General features: G+C 41.1%; 1 long non-coding RNA gene across 1 annotated transcript in view; it reads left to right on the forward strand.

The window, feature by feature from the left end:
- The window catches only part of LOC125455854 (uncharacterized), a 317,230-nt gene that overhangs the window by 122,044 nt on the left and 169,690 nt on the right, over positions 1-25,496 (forward strand). The window contains exon 2 of the long non-coding RNA XR_007248328.2: positions 11,156-11,253. This is a non-coding gene — a long non-coding RNA (uncharacterized LOC125455854). The remainder of the gene's footprint in view (positions 1-11,155; positions 11,254-25,496) is intronic.

Here is a 25,496-nt window from a genome sequence, read left to right on the forward strand (position 1 = left end):
AATCGTAGTTTGCTGCTACTTTGGCCACTGGCCTCAATCTTTTCAGCATTAGTGGGATTCAGTTGTCATCCTACACTAAGGAGAGTTTGGGGTTTAGACTTCCCACTAGGCCCGAAACACCAGCCTTCCTGCTCCTATGATGCTGCTTGGCCTGCTGTGTTCATCCAGCTCTACACCTTGTTATTTATGGGTAAAGTTCACAAAGCATTCAATATTGATAGGTATGTTTCAGTTTCAGTGTGTGACTGGCTATGTTACGGTGTCCTTTGAAGAACTTCACATCATTTCTCTCACAGAACAGCACACATATCTTTTGCCCACTCCACATGTGGTCACCCTCACTTTCATCTCCATTGTGCATTTTTTTATTTATGGTATGATGGAACGTAACAGCAGTCTTTCCTCAAACAAGTGAGTCTCAGGCTTCATCTCCCCAACCCCCTGAATGTCCAGATGTAAATATCCCTTCTTGGTATTCCTCTCTGTCATCCCCACAGGTTTTGCTCTTCCCTAAGTTTGGGCTGAAGGCTGTAGACCTTGCTATAGGACTTTCCTTGCTATAGGTCTCTATGACTGTGACTCAAATTCTCTGTGCAACTGAGCCTTTATTTTCCGTTTTACCACTCCAGCTCCAGGCATGTCCTCAGGTAAACAGAACCGGTAATGTAGTATCCCTAATGGAAGCCAGGGTGTCACTTACTGTAAACAGTGATATTTTACCCATGGAACACCCTTCCCTCATGACCTCTACTCTTGCAATTCTTTATGATCTCACCCACTTATTTATTGAGTTGACCCATCACATCACATCATTGTCATCCCCTCTGAACCTAGCATTCTGACTCAAATCCTCAAATCCCCAAAAAATGTTCCCCAGTTTCCATTCTGTAGAATAGCCCATGATTGCCCCCTTGACTTTTAATGGATGGGCATCTAGGATTGTCTGAGGCCCATCTGCTTAAGGGGGCTTAGCAGGATTGCCCTGAAAGATGAATGGCCAGACCCCTGACTGATGTCTGACAAGTTCCTGGGCTGTTCCTGCAACTACCCAGTCTGGTAGCACTTGGACCCACAGGGCTGACTGCAGCCCACTCTCTAGGCATAAGAAGTACACACCTCCTGACCTGGACTGCCCTGACCAGCTGAACTATAAAGAGAGGCACAAACAATCTCAGGTTGTTGTCTCTGGAGCAGCGTAGGTTGAGGGGAGACTTGATGGAAGTCTAGAAAATTATGAAATGCATCAATAGGGTTGATGGCCAGAATTTTTTTTCCCAGAGTTGAAATGTCTAATACTAGGAGGCATACATTTAAAGTTATAGGGGGAAAGTTCAAAGGAGATGTGAGTGGCAAGTTTTTGACACAGAGAGTGGTCGGAGTCTGGAATGCACTGCCGGGGGTGGTAGTGGAGGTAAATACGGTTGGGACAATTAATGGACTTTTAGACAAGCATGTGAATATGCAATGAATGGAGGGATATGGATTAATGGTAAGCGGAAAATATTAGTTTAATTTGGCATCAAGTTCGGCACACCATCATGGGGTGAAGGGCCCATTCCTGTTCTGTGTTAAATTGGAAATGTGAAATGATGAGACAGAGGGGCTGACACACGTTGGATACCAACATCCATGGACATAGAGACTATATGACCGGGGAATGTCCATTTGAGTAAATGGCGAGTGACACTCACCAGGTAACTGCTCTGACTTTCATGTCAAGAATTCCTAATTTCTGGCTTCCATCCAGCAGGAGATAGAACAAGGAGTCCATATTAATTAGTTGAGATTAAGTAATAATGAGGGCGATAATAAGCTCAACATTTGCAACTTTAATATCTCAACATTCAGAACTTAGTTGGAATTTCTTATTTCTAAACACTGAGAAGGGCTCATTAAACTTGATTTTCCAAAATCTCTTACTAAAGTCTATGTCATGCAGGGCCTGTGAAAATTCTGCCCAATGTGTCTTCTGGGAGACTTATCTGGTTAAATAGAAATGTCTGGATAGCTGTGTTTTTATATTCATGCAATTTAAATAATATTCTTTACAAAAACATTTGGTCCCAAGTCAAATTTCAAGGAATCAAATTCAATATTTCAGAACAGTGAAAGACAGATCTTTCAGAAGTAAGCCCAATATAGTTCTACATCGAAGGCTTTTATCCTTGATTTTTTTTTCTTTTGCAACGTAGGGTCAGAACAACGGAAACAAGGGTTTAGCTGAACTTTAGTTGAAAATTAGATATGTCAAAGTGGGAAAACATTGCTGATACTCATGCTAAACCAAAATAATCTGCAGAAATATGTGTCTCTAAAAGTTCAAGGTTATTCACTCAGCCCCGGGCACGAGAAGCTCTATCCTTTGTCCACTTGAAAACCACTCATTGTTAAGTGCTTTGTGTTACATCTGAGTAGATTGTTGGCAGCATGCACTACACTCGGTTCTGTACATATCTAACAGATATGTGACAATTATAAACAGTTCTGTCATCCAGTGCTCTTTGCCTAGCACACCCAAGATATTAACTAGATATGTGCAACAAAGCTGTAATCACACCCTCCAGTGCAATCTTCCTTATTATAAATCACTTGAAATTGAAGTTTAAAAAATTAATGTAAATGGACTTGCTGAATTATTCATTACAATGACTGAATCTGAACGTAGACTTTTCAATCTCGGTTTTACCGCTTTTGGAAATTCCTTCCCTTTCTGTCTCTCACATTTTCTTCCATTAATCTCTTCCTCATAATAGGCATGAGCAGGCTTGCAGGCATCATCAATGTAACCATGCTGGCCTGATCACCAGCAGGATGACAAAGTGAGTTCAGCACCCATATAAGCAGCAGCTCCCACTAAGCCTTCCTGGGAGCATCCCAGTAAGAGGCTTACACTAACGATAGAAGGAAGAAGAAAGGAAAGGTGGCAAATTCATGAAGAAAGGTTGATCGTATAAATTTAAAGGTCTATTAAAATGATAAAGTAGGAAACGGTAAATAGTGTGACACACTATAGGTGCTGTAGTAAAATGTGAATGCATTTTACAGTCCATAATTATCCAGTTGGTTGAAGTGCGAGCTGGCTCCACAGTGATATTGCTGAATGGCCATTGACCATAATTTGAAGAATAGAATTCAACCAATAACAAAATAATGGATTTCAGATCCTTACATGTATACTTTTAATTGAAGTTTGGTAATTAATTCACATAGTGCATATATTTCATATAAGAAGACAGATTTGCAATAGAACAGGCTTCCGGATTGAGCAGCCTGTTATTCCATCATTTATAAAATGCAGCACAAGCTTCTGTGATACACTGAATAGCTTTCTGTCCATGGTATCAAATTAATGCAAATCATTTTGAATAGGTAATCTTCATGGGGGCAAAGATCATAGGTTATGAATGAGCTCTACCCCAGCATCACAGCATTTCTAAAAACAATTTTCTATATTATTTATCACAAAGTGCTCATCATTCCGCATAACATTAGCCCTTTGAGAACTGCTTGGCATAATCATTATTGCACTCCATCTTGGATCTATTTTCAAATGACATTGGTTTTCTTCACCCACACCATAAAAGGCAATCTCACATGTTAGACTTTTGTTATTATGAGTTCTCAATGGTGCAATAAATGTAATCAAAGTAAATATGCCTTCCGGCAGGGTTATCACTTAAGCAGCTTCCCATAATTCCTGGCAGGCCACTTTCCCTGGGAGTTAGCAAATTTCCCACCTTTCATTTTAATCATAGCATTCTGAAAAACTGTCACTATTGTCATTGTTTTAAGAAGTAGCTTCTTGATACCTGAGGTTACCTTCTGAACAGTAACTGTAGTGATTATTACTGCCTGTGCACTGGTGCTTTGCTGTTGACAAGGTAAATGATGTGTCGCTGCTTGCGAGCAGGGGCCACGTGTATCATTAAAAGGTGGCATTCCTCTGACAGGAATGCCATCTTCAACAGCAATGTAATCAGGATGTTGTCTTGCTGCCAGGGTCAGATATAGCCACACATCTGACCTCATGTGCTGTACCACTGTGCCGAGGCAGGCCACATGAGCACTTAAATCCTTTCCCTATCAGTTGCTGCCAACATTGTTGTAAATAATAAGTTTTTAAAAAAACTCCACATCTACCATCTTGTTACAGTCATATTAGCTGCTATAGTAACAACTCAGAAATATTGACAGGATGGTGCCTGACATACTGAGCACACCCAGCATTTTCTAGTTTTACTTCATACTTCCAGCATGCGTATTATTTCGATTTTGTATAACTAGGTGCACTCCTGAAATTATGAGCTCAAATTCAATCTGCTCCTAGAATATAAGTGTGCTTTGAATCCTTATGACCACTTTATGGTCACAGCTAGCCACGTGACTATCCTATATCAGTTGGCAGAGAATTTTAAGTGTGTGTCATAACGCCTGTTAACATTAAATTTCAGGTCTGGTCTGAGTACTGATGCAACCACAATGAATGCACTACTGATTGTATGCAAAGAAATCCATAAGTACTTGTTCAGATTGAATTGAATTTGATGATGGCACTAGAAAGGGCTCTGGATTTTTTGTGGGAGATTTTCAAGTTAACCTAAAACAGTCATGAACAGCCACCTGCCCATTCATTTGTGAGAGCCAAGACATCCTGAGCTCAGGGCCTCAGTCTCATACTGTGTCATAGCTGTCTTTTGGTTCCCAGAAATTGTATAATTGTGAAAGTGTATATTACATCTTAAGCTTGGAAAGATGAGAAGCTTTTTGTTCACATTTTGCCATACTCAAAACAATAGGTTTAGGTTAGTCCTAAGCACATCACATGACTCTCTGGTGTCTTCCTGTGTGTAAATAATTAGTTCTTACCTGCTCAGCTACAACCTCTTGTAAGTAATATAGCAATATATAACACATGCTGTGGATGAGCAGCAATCTTCTCACTGCTACTTGGTATTTCTGACATTACAGCAAACTAGAAAGTGTACAGAAAAGTTTACAAGGATGTTGCCAGGAATGGAGGGTTTGATTTATTAGGAGAGACTGGATAGGTTGGGACTTCTTCCCCTGCGGAATCGGAGGATGAAGGATGACGTTATGGAGGTCTATAAGATCATAAAGGGCACAAATAGGGTGAACAGTTCTTTTTCCAAGGGTAAGTGAGTCCAAATCTAGAGGGCATAGGTGTAAGGTAACAGGGGAAAGATTTAAAAGGGATCTGAGGGGTAAATTTTTCACATAGAGGGTGGTGTGGGTATGAATGAGCAGCCAGTGGAGATGGTAGAAGCAGGTACAATTCAAACATTTGAAAGACATTTGGACAGGTACATGAATAGGAAAGCTTTAGAGGGATATGGAGTAAATACAGTTTAGGATACCTGGACGAGTTGGACCAAAGGGTCGATTTCCATGCTGGATGACTCTGTGATTCTATGATTCTATCTAGGCCAAACCTGCTGGCAGATAGGTCATGTGAGGTAAGGAGAGAGGAGGGCAATGCTTCAGTGGGACTATCAAAAAAATACTAATTTCCCTAGATAAGGTTTATCAGTGGCTGGAGCTTCTGGCACATACAAAAGGGTGAAATAGGCAGTGTAAATTGTAAATTGTATCATTAATTATATCATATGCTTTAATGGAAGGACTAAGGATCACTGCTTCTTCTACATCCCCTCCCCAAAGTCACTACCCTCCAGGTACAATTGTCAACAGTCTGCCTTTCAGCCCCAAAAGAACTCTTCCCTATTCATAGAATCATCATAGAATCCCTACAGTGGGGAAACAGGCCTTTTGGCCTAACAAGTCCACACTGACCCTTAGAGCACCCCACCCAAACCCATCCCCTATAACCCACCTAATCTAAATAGAATCATATTGTCTATACCTTTAAAAACCTTTGATTTTGTGAGTTGGGTACCATCTTTGAGCTTTTCACCTTACATTTGATTTTTTGGAGATATGACTTCCTCACTATCTTAGCATTCATATCTCAATTCTGATTTAGAAACAACATGAAAACAGTTAAGAAAATGAAAAGAAGTTGAAAATCACATTTTATTTTGACACATTTTCAACGTGTCCCTCAGCCGAGCTTTGTATGAACCTTTCAATAATAAGAACAATCATGTGCATGGGAAGCTGCAAGTACTGGAGTTGTTTTGCAGTTTCTCTGGGGTATGATGGGAAATGTGAGAAAATCATATGATATTTCCAATGAGGACTTCTCAATGTCAAGGAGTTGCATTTGCCAATGGAGTTCTGAGGGTTAAGAAGTGATTCTCACTGGGAAGCAGTGAAGTGCCTATTAAAAGGATATCACGTGTTGTTATTAACTGCAAATATCATCTCACTAAATTGCAGTTTCTTATCCTACTAGACACTACAATGAAACTAGACACCAAAAATTCTTGATATGGAAGCCCAAGCATGTGCAAGTTAGGTGGACTTGCTATATGAAAATGCCCATAGTGTTCGGGGATGTGCAGGCTAGGTGGACTAGCCATGGAAGATGCAGTGTTACGGGGATAGGGTCAGGGGCTATCTCTGGGTAGAATGCTCTTCAAAGGATCAGTATAGACTCAATGGGCCATATGGTCTCTTTCCACTTTGTAGGGACGGTACTCCAGCTTGCCACTTGCTCTTTTGGACCTCTACCTTGGACATTTGGAACTGCTCTGCATCAGTATTGAACTCTCCTAATCCACTTAAACCATACTATGCACGGTCATGCTGTTCTTGACCAGTTTGCAACTCAAGGGTTGGTACTTGCCCTTTGCCCTATCAGCTGAAGCTACCAGGTTGACTGTACTTCTATCTTGCCTTGTTGTTTAGCACAGATACAAAGCCAGGAAGCCAGTCAAGATTGTCAGAGGCTCCAGTCAGATAAAAGGAGACCCCCTTCAGTCAGGGAATCTTGGCAGAGTAAGTCAAGGGCAACCTCCAATACCTGTCCAGGGGCTTGGGCATGATAGGGCATATGCTGAGAACAGTTAGGATCAGGGTCCTCTTTTTATAAAGGATGAGGCTCATTCTGCCTCATCCTGCACTGGGAGAAATGAAGGGGTTGAGGGAGATGAAAGTGGGTGGCACAGTTGTTAGTACTGGTGCACATTGGGGAACCGTGATGAGTTGCCCTGAGTGAGTGGGTAGACAGAACAGAGATAGCACAGGGTTAGGAGTTTTGGGTTGGTGGATGGTTTTGGTGGTAAGAGTAAATGAGGGAAGTGGCTACATGCAGCTTTGAGAGCGAAACAGCATGTGCAGTGATAGAAGATCAGTGTTGTAGCAGAGAGATGGTGGTGGCACTAACCCAGGAGAGTGGAGGAAGCCATTGACCTACTTCCTGTACTGCTGGCCATTCATCCAGATGGCTGACACTCCTCAGGCCTCAGGGTCAACCTTGGACAAGGCTGGCAGTATCTGGTGATCTGACCTCCTCTTCCTGTCCTGGGAGAAGAGGACAACCTCCTTCTGCCCCACTGCATCCACCAGGACCCCCATGTCACGGTCTCTGACTGCAAAATAAGCCACCATATTGCCCTTATCCACTATGTCTGGAGTGAATATCACATGCACAGGCTCTCTGGTCTGACTGTGTTTATCCAGGTTCACAACAGCCTTTTAAAGATAACACCAGCATCAGGGAGGATGGTCTGTTCTGGGACATCCAGGCAGTGATAGGTTCTTCCAATTACAGCCAGTAGGACAATTAGGCTGACAACCAACGTGAGAGGTGGCATGGAGTGGCATAGGTAGTTAACAAGGCCAGTTTGGGACAATAATGTGAGAAAACTTATCAGGCTTCACGGAGAAACACCGTATATGAAACTTGATGGCACTTAATCAAAAAAGAAACATAAATGTCATTTGGGCCAGACAAAGTCATACAGAAATTTTATTGAACCTTAACTGCTCTCTATCTTGAAACTAATCTCTTGGGATATTTTCCAAAATGCACAAATTGCAATAGTTTCTTAAAAGATAATGGATGCATACTTGAAGAGGAAAATAAATTTAAATTTTATGGTGTAGGACAGGGAAATGGGACAAGATGGATAACTATTTCAGAAAGTCTGCATTAATGACCAAATCGCCTCCTATGGTTATTATAGAATTCATTTTTGTATTTTACTTCATTTGCCAGTTTAAAATGGTAGGTGGAAAACAGTAAAATGCAAGTTAAAATATTCGATCTCTGTGACTTGTGTGACATGAAAGAATAAGCAGTTTCTAGAATCACCTTGGTAGGTTTCATGTATTCTAGGATTATACTGGTGTATCGTAACAACTAAAGCCCAATTGTACCTTATGTTTGAATGTGTGTCTTGAGTGATAACTAATTGCACTGTGGTTTTCTAGTAATGTCTGCTATGGTTTTGGAATAAATCCTTTGGCAACTGTAAAAGACTTACACACAGCAAAATTCCATTTGAAACAATGAACTGAATTTCTTTTTATTGGTGTTGGTTGAAGGAGGAATCTGACCAGGTCCTGGGGAGAGCTCCCTTGCCATTCCTTGACCTTCAAGCTGAACCACTGGAATAGGCAGGTGTGGTCTCGGTATCCCGTATTAAACAAAGCAGCTGCTTTGGAATGTCATCCTAGATTATATGATGAAGTCTATGTAATGTGGGAACACACAATTTCCTGACTCATTGGAAGGCTTATCTACTGAAGCAAGCCAAAACAAGCTGAGCCAAGTTAATGCTGGTGTTTGATACAAGTGGCAGATGACGGTAACACAGATAAAATTAGTTGATTTTCAGTATCGGCAGCTGACTCTCATAATAGCAAGAGTACACAAAAACATTGGCTATGCATCTTATAATAATACATTTTTATGGTGACATATTTGAGATAGTGACCACTTTATAAATGTCAAGCTGCACTGATTTACATACAAACAGGCAATTCACTGTCATAGTTTCTGTACAAGATGCACACAAACCTTTGCCCAGTGATTTGACTTCATGTAAGCATTGTGCCATGAAAATTAAAGTGTTCGTGTTGTTTACTTTGTCTTCCTGCATGAAAGAACTATCTTACTACTTATGTAACTCAATAACCGAAATGGAGAATGAGAGAATAGATAAACTTTTAAATTCTGGTCAGCCTATAATTACAGAAGAAAGTGAGACTGTGCTTTGAAATGTAAAAAAATAAACTGACTCACATTCTGCTTTTTTGTTGTCAATTCTGACTTTATGAATATACCTGAGAACTTATTTTACACAGTTTAATAATTAATACTGCCAGGTCTTTGAACCATTCAAAACAAATAAGAGAATTTTAATCCATCATGCTTTTTACTTTATCCCGAATGTGATGCCCAGTGGTTATAAAATATACATTTTATGTCTCATCTATTAACACACAGGTAATTTCTTCTGATGCCCTAACAATGATTTGCATATTCTTTTTATCTTACCACTACATAGTGAATACAGATTATTTAGGACATGTTTTGAAGGAATGCTAAACAGGAGGTGTATTAGCACCACAAGGGTCTCTCAAATATTCAAATGAGAACAATCTCCATGGTGATGATACTTGGTAACAATAATGGTCAGTCCATACAGCTGGGACACATCGTGACCTAATACTGAACAAATTCTGATGGGGGTTGTTGATGAAAGCTATTGATTTCAGTTTTATTTTCTGATTACTAGAATTAAAGCCTTGACATTTATTACAATAATATATAGAATTTTCTTAGATTCATTCTATGTAGCTTATATTTTATTGACAAAGAGAAATTTGGAAAATAACAAAATGATTGTGAAGTGGACAGGTCAGACTGGTCCTTCATAACTAAGGGGTAATTTGAGCATTTAATGACGGTGGGTTTAGGATGAGATCAGCTCAGTTGTCAGTTAGACACTGCACCCACTGTACATGAAAAATCGGAGGAAATAAAATCAGCTACGTTCTACAACAATAGGCTGATCTGATAGCAGCCATTCTGAATTACCATAGAAATTTTAAATGAACACTGTTACAAGCTAACAAGGGGCATAGCTGGATGAACACAGCAGCCAAGCAGCATCAGAGGACAGGAAAGCTGATGTTTCTGAAGAAGGGTCTAGGCCCGAAACATCAGCCTTCCTCCTCCTAAGATGCTGCTTGGCCTGCTGTGCTCATCCAGCTCTACACCTTGTTATCTCAGATTCTCCAGCATCTGCAGTTCTGACTATACCTGAAACATTGATACAGGATAACAGCCTATCTGTGTTAGGTCTTTTCTGAACGGGCTATAAAATGGATGCCTGTAGCGAGTGCATCAAAGTGGAGGTCACATGACCACAGAAAACCAGGAGGCACATTAGTACAGTACTTCAATCTATCCCAAACATCCCCTTTTCAAACAGGTAGAAAGTACTAAAAGAATTTGTGTTATCTTCAAAGTTGTGAGTCATCCGACTTACCCATCACGGACATGGCTGTTCTCAGTCACATTCACAGTTCGTTATTCTCATCTGTTTCTGCACCTGCACTGCGTACATTTAAATCATGGCAGTCTCTTAATGGTGCGTATATACATTCGTATTATCTCGGGACTGTTCTTTTTTCAGGGCATGTCAATTTCATGTCACTGATTGTTTACCACAGATAACTGCTGTTCCATTTCTATCGTTGGGGACTGATTGTTGATCTGTGGTCTGTGCAGGTCCTCAGTTCAAAACTTCCTAAATAGCTACGTGCTGTGAAGAAGCAACATTTCCAGTCCTGTGTATGTGCCTGTGGTTGGTATGGTATATCTGATTGTTCACTCCACCAGGTACAATAAATTCCAATGATGTGCAGGTAGGGTGGATTAGCTATGCCAAATTTCCCATAGTGTCAAGCATAGGAAATGCAGGGGTAGGGTAGGGGATATGCCTGGATTGGATGTTTTTTGGAGGGTCAGTGTGGACTTAATGGGCCAAATGGCCTGCTTCCACACTGTAGAGATTCTGTAGTGATACAATAAAACAACAGTTCTACACAGGTTCCAAGTTGTCACGGACTGTGTGTTGTTGAGAATGTTTAAAGTTGATTTCTTTCACTCGTGCCTCTTATTACCTTTAGCTTCCATAGCAGTATTGCTAAAGGAGAGAGTAGTTTGGGTTGAAATGTGGTATTTGTCTTTGTACTTGATGACTTTCCATTCCATTTGTAGGTGTATTTTTCCACTGGAAGATTGCCTTGAACATCCTTGTGCTGGAATAACAGAGAATCTCAGCAGGCCCAGCAGGATCTGTGGAAAGAGAATCAGAGGTAACATTTTGAGTCCAGTATAACCTTTCTCTGAGATAGGCTTACTTGATTTTTTTATGATTCTTTCAGTAGTTTTCATGATTGTCTTAGCTTTTCCATTTCAGTGGGGCTACTGTAAAAATTATATATGGCATTAAATTTCCCAATCTTTTATAAAATGATCAAATTCTTTGCTAATGAACTAAGGATCATTGTCACTCATCACAATTTCTAGAAAGTCATAATGACTGAATTGTGGTTTTGGGTGTTTTACAATCTGACTAATATCAATTGTGGTTCACCATCTCTATGGTCAGCATACCAGTTTACGGTGAGAGGATAATCTGTTCCTGCTGTCTGCCTGGTATGCCATGTGTCATCAGTGTCTGTCTAGCTTGCTTAACTTGCTACTCATTAACAATGCATTGGTTGAGGTGGTGCTTGATTTTATTGATTTCATTGCTTATGTTTGGTCAGTAAATACTTGTCTTACTTTTCTCAGGCTTGACTCAATTCCTTGGTGTCTTTCATGGGTGCACTTTAGAGCTCCCTTCTCAACTCTCTAGAGATAATGATTCAATTTCTTTTATGCCTTATGTCAGTTTTTGCTGTCACCTCATCTCTGTATGTCCAAAATGCTCTGTGAGCAAAGGAGACACTTTAATGCTTTCAGGCCATTTCTTCCTCACTAGGCCTTGCAAAACTTGGAGAATTGCATTTGTTGGGTAGTTCGCTTGATTTGAGCAAGACACATGTCAGCTGGATTTAATTTCTTTACTGGATTAATATCTTCAAAATCATGTAATTCTGCTGCTTCAGGTTCGATCCAGAAGATTTCACACTCTGTTGTAGCATCCTCTACTTTTTGAAATTTGCTCTCAGCATTCCAGGTTGTTTCACTGCTACCATGCTGCAAATCCACCCTGAAAGGAGCTGTCACTTCCTTGATAACTTTTGTTCAAGGTCTACAATTTTATTTGAGGGCAGTTGGATGCTGAATTGGTCTGTGCAGTGGGAGGATGCTGTATGTGGTTCCTCCTCCATTATCTGTCTACTGGTACCTCACTGTCCCTGTGAGGAAGGGGCACCTGGAAAAAAAATGGAAGCACTTGCCCTGGCAGAGTGGAGAAGATTGTGGAGGCAGCCAGAAGCTCACATCCCAGAGGTAGCAGGATCCTAACCATATTGCTACAGCCGTTGTGTCAGTTTCCTCAATGCCTGCCACAATAATGCTAACTGCTCTTGAATCTGTCTATGTGTTTGAATGAAATTGTTAGTTGCCATCACAATGAGATCCTCCCCTGTCTGGATTTGAGCAGGTGATTGGTCTCCTGCAGTCCTCTGAGTGCCAGGACACTGGGCATTTCAGCCTTATCCAGCCATGGAGACATTGCAGAGAAGTGCTCACCAGCAAATGCTCCTGGTCCTAATCACAGAAGGATCAGCGTCTGAAATGATGCAGGAGCCAGTTCTGCTATTGCATCCCCACAGAGATCTGTATCTTCTTGCTCAGAGGAGGAGGAAGGGACAAGATATGGGACTGGCCTCTTGGTGACAGAGACCATGTTGATTCCACTGGTACCTGCATGAGGCAAATGATAGAATGTTTTAAGAGCAAGGAGTAGAAGTTCAAGCACATTAACGATATCTTCACAATAATGGAAATGGTAGAACAGCACAGCAATGGACAACATAATCTTCCCATGATTTCCAGGAAAAGTAGACTTCGGCATTCACTACTGTGGTCCTAGATCTCAATGCCAAGAGATGGATAGAGCTCTTAAAGATAGTGGAATCAAGGGTTATGGGGATAAGGCAGGAACAGGGTACTGATTGTGGATGATCAGCCATGATCATAATGAATGGTGGTGCTGGCTCGAAGGGCCGAAGGGCCTACTCCAGAACCTATTGTCTATTGTCTATTGTCTCTCCTCTTACCAGGTGAGGAGACAAATGTTGGGCACTCTACCACCTGCCTTGAATCTCTCTGCCCCGTTGTGGGATGTTTTCTTCTGTGTTGAAAGAAAAATAAGGATGGAGCGACATGAAGTGGGTGATACAGGTGCTAGCATGGTGCAGATGGGGGAAAGATAATGAGGCATCTTGAGAAAGTGAGTAATCAGTGCAGACAGCATATCAGATTGGTGCTGTGGGCGTTTGAGGGAGTGAGCAAATCAGGGAAGATGATGCATGCAAGTGAGAGAGTGGTAAGTCGTAACATGTGGTAGGAGGTGAGTGCAGTTTAAATTGAGTGTAAGGTAACAGAGTAAAAGTTGGCACTTTCCTTGGCACAGTGGAGGCGGCCAGTGACCTTCCTCCTACATAGCGGGACATTGACCAGAGTAAAAAGTTTAAACCAGGCTAGCAGGGTTCGGTAGCATGACCTCCCCTGTCAATCTAGAACATGGCATGCTCTGCAACACCCCATCCACTAGGATCTGCATGTTGTTGTCTGAAAGGTAGGGTGAAAATTCCCCTTAGAGGATATATCTGGGGCAAATAAATCAAACTATGCAAGGAAGTTTCGGACTGCCAGTGCTTGGCTGGCTGTACATGGCATTTTAAATATGGCATCATTGCCACGGATCCTGTGGTGTTCCATAGGGGTGAGCCCTTCCACCAATGGTATGTAGGAGATGGGCATGATGCCATAAGGGTTTGGTGCTTGAGTAAATGAGGGGAGCTTGGAGCAGTAGTGTGGGAAAACGTGTGTAGCCTTAGGGTTTGGGTTAGACTGTCCCTTGAGTACTGAGTGTACTTTTGTTCTTCTTATTTCCAAAAAGATATCATTGCTATCTGAGAGTGCAACAAAGGTTCACTAGGCTTATGCATAAGATGGAGGTATGTTCTGCCAAGGGAGATTGGGCAAACTGAGACTGCCTTCTCTAGAGTTTGAAAGAATGAGAGGTGCCCTCGTTAAAACTTATAAACTATTGAAAGGGATAAACTGTGTGGACACAGGTAAAATGTTTCCCTCGTTTGGCAGCGGTAGAACCAGGGGTCACAATTTAAAAGTAAGGGCACTACCACTTAGATCTGAGATGACAAGAATTTTATTTTATTCGGAGGGTTGTGCATTCTTGAAATTCTCTCCCACAGGGGACAGTTGAAGCAAGAGTTTGAGCATGTTTAAAGTAGAGGTGAAGAGATTTCTGCTTACCAGTGCCTAACAGGTTTATGGGTTGCAGTACTTCGAAGGATTGAAGCCTTTTGATGGATTGATTGATTGTATTGAATGGTGGGGCAGGCTTGACATGTTGAATGGTCTACCTCTGTTTCAGTAATCCCATGAGTCTTGGACAGAATCCTCCATGGAGCTCACAAAAAAATGACAGCTGACTTCTGATAAGATTTTTTAAAAAATGAAACAGTTCATAATATTTTCCAACACTTATCTGCCACTATGTTGGAAACCAAATTCTAAAAATGAACAAATCATAAACTTTTCATCACAGTGGCCACTCAATCCTTGTAAAATTATGCTTTATTAATGCTGACGGTTTTAATTTTAGTTTTGATAAGAATTACAAATCAATTCCGAATGTTGTTTATCTTGTACAAGAACCATTCATCAGGATGATTGACAGTTTTGTGACTAAAATGTCACCTTGTAGCTTTCTGCAACTTTATTAAATCCAGATGGTGTAGCAGATAAAATTATCAAGGTTGTGCTGTTGGTGTAATCTTTCCTACCTTCATTTCATCAATATTTTGCAAATAGCCAAGGCTCCATGCTGGTAGCTAGAACTTTTGAAATTGCCTTTTTCAACTTATAAAATTGTCTTTTGCCATTTTCTTAGGTATTAATCCTATCTTTCCAGAGTTGAAACTGGAGAAATGCAGCATGTAGGCCTGTCTACCATTGTTGCATTCCCTGGGCTACGCTATTGAGTCAGTAGGTATTGGATAGCGTGAGTAAACTTTGATACGTAAGGGATGGAGGATCTCTGTACGAGAAAAGATAATGACATTGAGCTGAGAAGTATTCACTCCAGATCCCTAAGCATGTAATGTCTGCCTTTTGGATTGATTTTAATTTTCAATTTGATTTGGTGCTTGTCTCTACTATCACTGGAATCCAGAATTATTTCGATAAAGTGGGGCAATTGCTGACTGCAACTGAAAGGGCTGACACATTGTTGGAGTTAGCACTCCAACTTATGCGTGTCAATGATTTTATATTCCCAACTCTTCAGCTCAAGGCTGGGCAGCACAGCATGTGAACAAGTTAGAATTGACACTTCATTTGTCTTTTTCCAGAAAGGTCAATCTCCCATTGTTTGATCTCAAAGCACCATATGCATGAGGCAGTCTGAAGCGATCTGTATCTAAGTAAGAAATTAGAAAGAGAAGGCTGAATAAAAAAGAAAATTTTAATTGATCCTTGTTGTTAATCATTGTTACTATGTGATATGATAACGATACACTGATAATAATTTTATTTATGAACAAAACATTATTTGTTAAAATCACAATGCTTGATATATATAAAGAAACTTTAGTGCCACAATTATAGAATCAATACGTTTCAGCGCAAAAGGAGTCATGATCAAATATTGTTGAACCATCAACTGACTAGTAATAATTCACTTAATTTTTTTTTATCAGTATGAATCTACTTGGCCTGTGAGACTTTTCTTCTAATGTTCTATGATGTTTATGCCACGATTTTGACACAAGCAGGCTAAGATGTAAGTGAAACTGGAACTGGCTACACTAAGTCACTGAATATTCACAGATAGAGACCCTTGCCTTTATAATAAAAATGACAGTGATGCCAGAAATTTCCCATTTTTGCAGGTAAGCTAATGGGAAGGTGTTCTAATTTGCACATCCATGCTTCACAGAGGCAACTGCATATGTTAAAGTGCAACTAACTCAAGTTGATATGATTTTCATTAGTAGGAGTCCAAGGCACAACTTGTGCACTAAAAACCTGATAGGTAAAGGTCTAAAGCTGCCTGAGTGCTTTGGAGAGGTAGGGTGCCTTTTTGGAGATTTAATGCACTCTTTTTGGAATTCATCCTATTCCAACCTTTGAGAAGGTCAGGTGTAACCTTTTGGAGAGCATAGTTATCGTTTTGTGAAGATCAGGTGCCCTTTGTGAAAGGTCAATTGCCCTTTGAAAGATGAGACGATGAATTCTAATGCGAGTTTGTGTTAGAGATTAAAGGAAATTAAAGAAATAGAGTAGGAATTTTTTGTTAAGAGTGCTTTAAAACAGTAAATTGATCAATTCATACTTAAAAAGCTTATTTAATCTCAGAAAGGGTCCTGAGTTCTGCCCATTATATAAAGGCAAAGGTTCTGAGTGTGGTAGGCATGAGTTGGCAGGGGTTGGTAGTAAATTGGGATTGGGCTATATAAAAATGGGTATCAACAAAGGAGCTCAGGTTAGATTTGGAGGAGATTTGGGGCTGTAGTGTTTGGGCAGAGGGACATTGGCAGGCACAGAATTTTTTATGATCCATTAGTTTGGGCAGAGAGACATGGGTTGGCACCTAGAATATGGGAGCCACGGGGTGGATTGGCGCATGAGGTGATATGGGTTGTCATGAAAAAGATAGTAAGTACGTGGGGATGTTGGTAAGGGAATGTGATTGGCGAGGGCTGGGGGTTGTTTTTGTTCATTGCATTGACAAATTGCCAGTGCACCGAGGTCTGTCTTTCATCCAGCCTGTCTCTGCACCCACCAGCTTCTGTTTTTATTGAAACTTACCAAGCATTACGTCTATTCTCACCTGTCTCTGTCACTCATGACATAAAATCTGCCCTGGAAATGCACATTTTCATTCAAGCTCAGTTATCTACCCCGCTCTGATCCTGTCACACTTCTTTTCCCACAGATGGGGATAATATTTGGTGAAATGCAAGTGCAGGCATTCATCACATTAATGCAGAATATAAAGATTACCTGTAAGTTCTTGACACCGTTGCTGCTCAGGGCTGAGTTGGGAGACTTTTCAATTAGAAGGCAAAATATCAGGTGAATAAAAAGGTCAAAAATGTGAAGTAGTAATATCATAAGAGGCACAGACAGGCTGTTCTGTGGGCGCGAACGAGACAAATGGATGCTATGATGCCTCCTGGGTGCCAGGGTCCGTGGTGTCTCGGATCGTATCTTCAAGATCCTTAAGGGGGAGGGTGAGCAACCAGCAGTCATGGTATATATTGATACCAGTCACATAGGTAGAAAAAGGACTGAGAATGTGAAAAACGGGTACAGCGAGTTAGGTTGGAAGCTGAAGTCCAGGACAAACAGGGTAGTTATCTCTGGATTACTACCAGTGCCACTTGATAACAAGGTAAGAAATAGGGAGAGAGTGCAGCTAAACATGTGGCTACAGGGCTGGTGTAGGAGAGAGGGCTTCCAATAAGACCATAAGACCATAAGATGTAGGAGTGGAAGTAAGGCCATTCGGCCCATCAATTCCACTCCGCCATTTAAATCATGGCTGATGGGCATTTTAACACCACTTCCCTGCACTCTCCCCACAGGCCTTGATTCCTTTTGAGATCAAGAATTTGTCGATCTCTGCCTTGAAGGCATCCAACGTCCCAGCCCCCACTGCACTCTGCGGCAATGAATTCCACAAGCTCACCACTCTCTGGCTGAAGAAATGTCGTCACATTTCAATTTTAAATTTACCCCCTTTAATTTTAAGGCTGTGCCCACAGGTCCTAGTCACCCCACCTAACGGAAACAACTTCCTAGCGTCCACCCCTTCTAAACCATACATTAACTTGTAAGTTTCTATTAGATCTCCCCTCAACCTTCTAAACTCTAATGAGTACAATCCCAGGATACTTAGCCGTTCATCATACGTTAAACCTACCATTCCAGGGATCATCCGTGTGAATCTCCGCTTGACACGTTCGAGGGCTAGTATGTCCTTCCTGAGGTGTGGGGCCCAAAATTGGACACAGTATTCTAAATGGGGCCTAACTAGAGCCTTATAAAGCCTCAGAAGCACATCGCAGCTTTTATATTCCAGCCCTCTTGAGATAAACGAAAACATTACATTCGCTTTCTTAATTACGGACTCTACCTGCAAGTTAACCTTTAGAGAATCCTGGACCAACACTCCCAGATCCCTTTGCACTTCTGATTTGCGAATTTTCTCACCGTTTAGAAAATAGCCCATGCCTGTATTCTTTTTTCCAAAGTGCAAAACCTCACATTTACTCACATTGAATTTCATCAGCCATTTCCTGCACCACTGCCCTAAACTGTCCAAATCTTTCTGCAGCTTCCCCACCTCCTCAGTACTACCTGCCTGTCCACCTATCTTTGTATCATCAGCAAACTTCGCCAGAATGCCCCCAGTCCCTTCATCCAGATCATTAATATATAAGGTGAACAGCTGTGACCCCAACACTGAACCCTGCGGGACACCACTCGTCACCGGTTGCCATTCCAAAAAAGAGCCTTTTATCCCAACTCTCTGCCTTCTGTCAGACAGCCAATCCTCAATCCAAGCCAGTAGCTCACCTCGAACACCATGGGCCCTCACCTTGCTCAGCAGCCTCCCGTGAGGCACTGTATCAAAGGCCTTTTGGAAGTCTAGATAGGTAACATCCACTGGGTTTCCCTGGTCTAACATACTTGTTACCTCTTCAAAGAATTCTAACAGGTTTGTCAGGCACGACGTCCCCTTACTAAATCCATGCTGACTTGTTCTAATCTGACACTGCACTTCCAGGAATTTAGAAATCTCATCCTTGACAATGGATTCTAGAATTTTACCAACTACTGAGGTTAGGCTAATCAGTCTATAATTTTCCATCTTTTGCCTTGATCCTTTCTTAAACAAGAGAGTTACAACAGCAATTTTCAAATCATCTGGGACTTTCCCTGGCTCCAGTGACTTTTGAAAGATCACGACCAAAGCCTCCGTTATTTCCTCAGCCACCTCCTTCAAAACTCTAGGATGTAGCCCATCGGGGCTAAGAGATTTATCGATTTTTAGACCCTTTAGCTTTTCTAGCACTTTCTCTTTTGTAGTGCTTACCGTACTCAACTCTGCCCCCTGGCTCTCCCTAATTGTTGGCATACTACTCATGTCTTCCACTGTGAAGACTGACGCAAAGTACTTATTAAGTTCCTCAGCCACTTCCTTATCTCCCATCACTAGCCTTTCAGCATCAATTTGGAGCGGCCCAATATCTACTTTTGTGGATAATTGGAGCACATTCTGGGGAAGGAGGGACCTGTAGAGTAAGGACAGGCTTCCTGAACCGGAAGGACAAAAATATCCTGGGAGAAGAAAGTGAATTCATCTTCGGGGAATGACTCTTCATTTGCACATAATTTGCAAGTTTAATGCAGTTTTCAGACTGTCTTAATAAAAACTGAAAGAACTGCAGATGTTGTAAATCAGGAACAAAAACAAAGTTGCAAGAAAAGCTCAGCAGGTCTGGCAGCATCTGTGAAGGAAAAAACAGAGTTAATGTTTCGGGTCAAGGTGACCCTTCCTCAGACCGGAACTGATAATCCAGAAAAAAAAGTGAACCTGCCCATTTCCTTTATCTGTACGGACACTCAACACTGTGATAGCAGTTAAAAAATGTGGCCTTCTATGTTCTTGACCGTTTCTCATTTAATTCAACAAAACAACAGGGAGTCCTGGGAGGGAGGTTTGCATGATCTATCTTGGATGGTTTAAAGTAGATTGGCAGGGGTTGAGGAGCTGCATTTGTAATTCAGAGGATGAGGTATTCAGCTTTCCAACAGACACAACAGGGAGTGGGGTTGTTAATAAAGAAATGTGGTTGGACATTGCAGACATTGGGATGGTTTGAAGTGTGTATACTTCAATGCTAGAAGTTATAAGAAATAAGATGGATGAACTTGGCGCATGGGTCGGTACTTGGAACTACGATGTCGTCACCATTACAGAAACTTGGGTAACTCAGGGACAGGAATGGTTGTTGGAAGTTCCAGGATTTAGATGCTTTAAAAGAAATAGGTAGGGGTGGAAAAAGAGGAAGCAGAGTGGCATTGCTAACCAGGGCTAATATAACAGTTGCTGAAAAGCAGATCGAGAATGGTCTGTTTCCAGAGTCAGTTTGGGTTGAGTTCCGGAACAAGAAAGGAGCCGTCACTTTGTTAGTTTTGTTTTACAGACCCTCTAATGCTTGCAGAGAAGTGGAGGAGTGGATTGGGAGGCAGATACTGGAAAGGTGCAGAAGTCACAGGGTTGTAGTCATGGGTGACTTTAAATTTGCAAACATTGATTGGAAACTTTTTAGTTGTAACAGTTCAGATGGAACGGATTTTGTCCAGTGAGTTCAGGAGGGATTCCTGACACAATATGTAGATAGGCCAACACGAGGAGAGGCCACTTTGGATTTGGTGCTTGGCAATGAACTAGGCCAAGTGTCAGACCTGTTGGTAGGAGAGCATTTTGGCGGTAGCGATCATAACTCTGTTACTTTTACAATAGTCATGGAAAAGGAGAGGTACATACAGCAAGGTAAGGTTTATAATTGGGGGAAGGGTAATTATAATTCTGTTAGGCTAGAACTGGGGAACAGAAAATGGGAACAGATGCTCTCAGGGAAGAGCACTATAGAAATGTGGAGTTTGTTTAAGGAATGCATACTGCGTGTGCTCGATATGTTAGTCCCTAGCAGGCAGGGAAGATGTGGTTGAGTGAGGGAGCCTTAGCTATTCAGAGAGGCCAAACAACTAATTAAGAGGAAGAAGGATGCTTATATAAGGTTGAGGAAACAAGGATTGGAAAAGGCTCTGGAGGTATATAAGTTAGCCAGGAGGGAGCTGAAGGAAGGGCTTGGGAGAGCCATAAGGTGTATGAGAAAACCTTGGCAGATAGGAGCGAGGAAAACTCCAAGGCTTTTTACATGTGCATGAGGAATAAGAGAATGACCAGAGAAAAGGTAAGGCTGAGCAAGGATTATAAAGGGAATTTGTGCAGATCCTAAACAGATAGGAGAGGCCCTTAATGCATACTTCTCTTCAGTATTCACAGCTGAGAGGGTCGTGTTTGTAAGGGAGGAGATTGTGAAACAGGCTGGTAGGTGAGAGGAGGTGATGTTAGTAAGGAAGAGGTAATATGAATTTTGAGGAACTTAAAGATAGATAAGACCCCTGGGCCTGATGGGATTTATCCAATGATTCTATGGGAAGCAAGAGAAGAGATCGCAGGGCCTTTGGCGATGATCTTTTCGTCCGCACTGTCCACGGGTATAGTGCCAGAAGACTGGAGAGTGGCAAACATCATTCCCTTGTTCAAAAAATGGAATAGGGATAACCCCGGAAATCATAGTCCAGATAGTCTTAACTCAGTGGTGGGCTAATTATTGGAAAAGGCTCTGAGAGATAGGATTTATTATCACTTGGATAGGCACAGTTTGATTTGTGATAGTCAGCATGGATTTGTGAGGGGTAGATCATGCCTCACAAACCTTACTGAATTCTTTGAAGAGGTGACCAAATGCATGGATGAAGGTAGAGCAGTGGATGTGGTATTCATGGATTCAAGTAAGGCATTTGATAAGGTTCCCCATGTAGGCTCAGGAAGAAGGTAAGGAGGCATAGGATAGGGGAAATGTGGCAGATTGGATTCAGAATTGGCTGACCCTTAGAAGGCAAAGAGTGGTTGTGGACAGAAAATATTCAACATGGTGTACTATAAGGATCTGTTCTGGGCCCTCTTCTATTTGTGATTTTTGTAAATGATTTGGATGTAGGAGTGGAAGGATCAGTAAGTTTGCAGATGATACAAAGGTGGGTCGAGTTGTGGATAGTGCGGATGGCAGTCCTAGGTTACAAAGTGACATTGATAGGATGCAGAGCTGGGCTGAGAAGTGGTAGATGGAGTTTAACCCTGAAAATTTTGAGATGATTCATTTTGGAAGGACAAACTTAAAAGCAAAATACAAGGTTAACAGAAAGATTCTCAGCAGTGTGGAGGAGCAGAGGGATCTTGGGGTTCATGTCCACAGTTCCCTGAGAGCTGCCACCCAGGTGGATAGAGTTGTTAAGAAGGCATATGGTGTGTTAGCTTTCATTAATGGAAGTGTTGAGTTCCAGAGCCATGAAGTTATGATCCAGCTATACAAAACCCTGGTTTGGCCACATCTGGAGTATTGTGTCCAGTTATGGTTGCCTCAATACATGAAAGATGTGGAAGTGTTGGGAAAGGTGCAGCAGATTTACCAGGATGTTGCCTGGAATGGAGGGAAGGTCTTACGAGGAAAGGTTGAGAGAGTTAGGTCTTTTAACTTTAGAACAAGGCAGGATGAGAGATGACTTAATAGGGGTGTTCAAAATGATCAGAGGTATAGATAGAGTGGACAGCCAGAGACTTTTTCCTCGGATAGAGGTAGGTATTACAAGGGGGCAAAGATTTAAAGTGAGTGGAGGTAGATATAGGGGATATATCAGAGGTAGGTTCTTTGCTCAGAGGGTAGTAGGCATGTGGAATTCATTGCCAGAGCGGGTAGTAGAGTTGGCCTCATTAGGGGCATTTAAGCAGCTATTAGATAGGCATATGGATGATAGTATAAGGTCGGGTGGAGGTTAGATAGACCTTATGTTTAGAGTAAAAGTTTGGCACAACATCATGGGCCGAAGGGTCTATACAGCGCTGTACTGTTCTATGTTCTACGTTCAGTAAGTTTTGTAAAGAGAGCTAATTCAAGCCGCAAAATGGACAGATGAGACTTGTAAAATGACGCCTAGAAGATATATGATTTTTGCTGTAGATGCAATTACATCCAAAAGCAGATAATCAGATTATGTTAATTTAAGAAATAATCCACGGGATAATTTAATTATTCAACGATTCCAAGACGGCCCATCGAACTTCCACAGGTGTGAAGGCTGAAAAGCTTCTGTAATATTGAAGGGGAGACATGACGGGTATCATAATTCCAGTGTAATTGACTATTCTTTATGGAACAGTGAGTAATCAAAATTAACATTTGCAGCTTTTTTGTTTGAAAGTGATAAAATTTGTTGAAAACAGCCATTTTAAGAAAAATAAGTTGAAAACATATGGGCGAGACACTTTGAAACAGCATTGCTTCTCCACAGCAAGATAACAATGGTGAGATTTATACCCTATCCCTAGAACATTACCCTGGGTGCAGGATTACTGGTCCAGTGATACATCCACTACACCATCAGCTCACCTGCCTCAATAATCTGAAGGGATTAGATTCAAATTTACACAAATTCTTATTCAGAGGCCACTATCTATGATGCAGTTGTGACTCATTGTACAACCTCTTAACTTTGTTTTTAAAAATTCAGCCTCAACATGACTGGCCGTAAATTGTGGCAGATTCCCTGAAAAACATGTCTTCTAGTTTTCTGACAAATGATGCCTATGCTTATCCCAGATACTTGAAGCTCCTGTTCTGGAGAGGTAGCCAGGATCATAGGTCAACACTTTCACACTAATGCCAAAAGTGAGCGACCAGCGGAAATTTCATCACTACCTTATCCACGGTAAGAAAATCTAAAGGCAAAAGTAGCTTTAAATCTATTTGGATTGAATCTTCTCTGAACAGTAATGTAGTTTTCAGTGACCCTTAACCTGACAGCTGTAAAACAAAATCTGCTTTACAATGTTTATTTTATTTAAAATGATTATAAGCAACTGATTAATGATAAGGTTACGGAGATTATGTTTTTGACAGTTTTGAAATATGGCCTGCTTAGACTAAGTGCTGAACTGAAACAGCGTCAGCCAATAACATGGTCTGTCTCTATCAATTTAGCTCACACAAGAGTCACATTTTTCAAGGTAGAAAGAAATTGTCTCCTTTGTGCTATTCTGTTTTTGTACCTTTTATATCACCTGTATTTATATTACAATGTTACACTTTCTTTTACAAATTCTTTTTCTCTGACTCATTTTGATATTTTTATTTGCCCATCTTTGCCTCTCTTGGTCCATAAACCTTGCTCAGATCTGACAAAAGGTGAATCATTATGTCTAAATCTTCTGCAACTGTTGCTTCTAGTTAGGCACAACTTTGCTGTTTGCTTATTTGTTAGGACGCAGCCAGTGTTAAATGTGCATTTACACAAGCACATGGGATGTAAAACAGTGAGATGCTGATGTCTTACTTAATGCAGGCCTGCTCCTGCAATTGGATCCGTTGAAGTGTTGTTCTCCTGTAAAACATAGCAGAGGAAAATTTGCATTTATATAACATATTTCACCCCCACTGGACATCCAAAGGCATTATATTGTTTATGAAATCCTTTTGGATGTAACAGTTGCCAATTTGCATGCAGAAAAATCCGATGAAGAGCAATCCAGTTATTATACTGTGACAAGTCAGATCTCAAGTAGCTGCTGCTGAGTTACTTGTGAAGGGAAATGAAAGGCTCTCAATAAATCTGATATCCTTTTGGAGGGTTAGCAAAAGGGTGATGTTTTCTTCAACTGAAATGTGAAGGTTTGGAAATGTTCAGCACATCTATCAGTATCGGGGCAGAGAGAAACAGAGGGCAGCGACTCTTGGTCAGCACCAATGTAGATCATGGACCAGAAACATTGACTCCATTTCTCTCTCCATAGATGCTGTCTAGCCTCTTGTGTATTTCTAGCAATGTCTGTTCTCCTTTCTGATTTTTAACATCTGCAGTACTTTACTCTCCAATTGTCCACTCCATACTGGGTTGGTTAATTTTAATTTAAAATGAGAAAATGGTTATCAGCGCATAGTGTATTTTTTCTGTTATTGAAAACTGATGCTGACGCTGTGTAGGACACAACCTACCAAAACTCCTGGACAACAAGTTAGTGTGCATTCGTGACCAGAAGTGTCTTAAAAAATTGACTGTATCTTTCTTCAAAGAAGTGTGAACAGCCTAATTTCTACAAGGACACTTTCGATAGAATGGCCCAGTTAAACAGGACATCAGGAAGATGGAATGAATAGTGATTTGATATTATCTGATGATTCACATCGGAAGATGTAGGAAATGTAAATATGGTATTAATTAGAATTAAAGAATTGGCAGGGGGTTGGTGGATGTTGCATAAATTGTTAATATTAATCATTATATAAAATATTAATCAGTAAATAAAATAGTTCATATCATCAGTGGTAGATGAGCTCAGTTGGCTGGACACCACATTTACAATGCAGTGATGACAACAGTATGGATTCATTTCCCATGCCAACTGAGGTTACCACAAGGGACATCTCTCATTGCCTGAGGCATGGTGACCTCAGGTTAGACTACTACCAATCATCTCTCTCTAATCTGGAAGATGATG

The sequence above is a fragment of the Stegostoma tigrinum genome, chromosome 10, assembly GCF_030684315.1.
Source record: "Stegostoma tigrinum isolate sSteTig4 chromosome 10, sSteTig4.hap1, whole genome shotgun sequence".
Classification (NCBI taxonomy): domain Eukaryota; kingdom Metazoa; phylum Chordata; class Chondrichthyes; order Orectolobiformes; family Stegostomatidae; genus Stegostoma; species Stegostoma tigrinum.